At 37.0% G+C, this 2,201-nt stretch overlaps 1 pseudogene; it reads right to left on the bottom strand.

Annotated features, from left to right (window-relative positions):
* Positions 1-305: 305 nt before the first annotated feature.
* Positions 306-1,934, bottom strand: LOC107156528 (annotated as a pseudogene).
* Positions 1,935-2,201: the final 267 nt, after the last annotated feature.

The raw sequence follows: 2,201 nt of genomic DNA, 5'->3' as shown, positions 1-2,201 counted from the left end.
CTTTCATAAAGAGTGTATAATGTTCCCTTTCCTTTTGATTCTGACAAGGCCAATTTACACACTACTTATTCACATGTCTATCATGTATTTCATTCTTCAATGACAATATGTACTTTTTTGGCAATTTTAAAACAAAATATTTTTTTGGACATGTAGAATAATAATTCTCAAATATTTAAAATTAGAATTCAAAGCACTTAACAACTGATACACATAATATTCATTAAATGGTACTACTGTCACTTTTTATAGTTGCTAAAAATAAGGGAGAAAATCTATTCTGATTTTCAGAAATAAAACTAAAAAAGATTCTGGAAATAATGAGTTCAAATTTACTGGCTTAAGTTAGCTCTAAAACAGAATAATTTACCAGGTTCTTTATCTTTCATCATCTACTGAAAGACTTTAAGAGGTTCAGAATCTGTTATAACATAGAAATGAGGCAAAATGGTTTTGCTAAAAGAATCACTGAAAGTACTAAGAAGAGACCAATCGTTTCCATTATGAAAGGAAACCTCACCCAATTCAAAGTAAAAAAAAAATGCCAATCTTATTGGATCTTACTACTGGCAGAAGATGGGTTATCTTAAGACCAAACACATAATAACCACTCTCGATATATATAGACCAATTTCCCAGAAACCTTCCAGAAATGACAACCAATTTCTCTAGTTCCTAGGGAGATGTCTTAACATACACCCAATGTCCACTGAGGTTTTCTACGCCCTCCTTCTACCTTCCAGTAATGTCTATCAGAATTAAATATCTTAGAACCCAGGACAGCAGAGCAGAGATCAAATCTCCTTGGGTTATAACCAACATTTTGTTTTCTTCTTCCATTTTGAACAGTTTTTCTATCCTCTGAGACAATAAGCTGAGGACACACTGTGTCAAGATCTAAAGTCACATCTGTCTGAAATTGCTATATAATTCTGTCCAAGCCAGAATACTATGGAGAAAGTCTAAAATCACGTTTCTTTAATGAAGAGAGTTCATGGTATTTTAGGTTTTGATATCTTTGGGATATACTCTTAACTCACGTCAGTAATGCCAGGTCTGACATACATATTTGCCCTGTATTTCCTTCAGTAAATGTTTTAATGTGGAAATACAATATGGAAAAGTTACAAGGTTTTCATTAAGTTTTGTTAAAATGTCCAACTCTTGGGGCTAGGGATGTTGCTCAAGTGGTAGCGTGCTGGCCTGGCATGCGCGAGGCACTGGGTTTGATCCTCAGCACCACATAAAAATAAATAAAGATATTGTGTCCACCTAAAAAAACAAAAATAAATAAATATTTTTAAAAATGTCCAACTCTTCATCTTGTATCTTCTTAAGCAGACTTTCTTGCTCATTCTGTAAAAACAGTCCAATATGCTGAAATTCAGAATTTATTTCTTCTTTCCTATATCCTACCTTCTTTCTCAGCTCCAGGGATTTGTTGCCTTGCAGAATTATTACTTTTTCAGCTCATTCCTTTTTCTTCAAGGGCTTGAATTTTTCTGGAATCTTTCTGTGGTAAAAGGCATTTCTTAATGGGGCAAATGTAGTGCCTCCAATGTTCAATAGAGAAACTGCATTGGGTACATAAAACCTGCAGGTCCTTCACACAGAAACGGGTCAGAAATTGATTGTGTTTTTCATGTACAGAATTTTCTTCCTGCCTCTTCCTCTTGCTCTTTCTAATATGAAGTAGCTTAGCAATTTCAGTCAAATTACAGAGCTGAGGGTTCCTCCTGAAGTTCCTTTGTGGAAGGCAAAATCAGCAGCCAGGGCAGGGGATGGCATCATTTAGATCCTTCCAGGACATACTGAGGCAGTGGAAACAGAAGCTGTGCCCACAGTTAATGGTCATTGGGTCTTTCAAGTCATCCAGACAGATGGGGACAACTACACTCCCCTTGGAGGTCTGCCAGGGCGGTCACAAACTCCATTGAGCTATGAGTAAAGCGGGTGCGTAAAGAAAACACTCCCTTGGCAAGCCTGCCTCCCTAGAGCTCAGGTCTCAGTATAAAGTGTAAGGTTCACTGGCCTGGCATGTTGGTGACTGTCCCTGAAGTCTTGTTTCGTCCTCTGCACTTCAATGCAAAAGATAAGAAGAATTTAAAGCTATAGCTATATCACAGATGAGCTCAGCAGCTGTAGACCTACTGGACCAATCATTTCTTTACAATGCAGAGACCTAAAGAATACCACTAGAG

Source organism: Marmota marmota, unplaced genomic scaffold (assembly GCF_001458135.2).
Source record: "Marmota marmota marmota unplaced genomic scaffold, marMar, whole genome shotgun sequence".
In the NCBI taxonomy this organism is placed as follows: Eukaryota; Metazoa; Chordata; class Mammalia; order Rodentia; family Sciuridae; genus Marmota; species Marmota marmota.
This window is presented reverse-complemented; position numbering and strand designations above follow the sequence as displayed.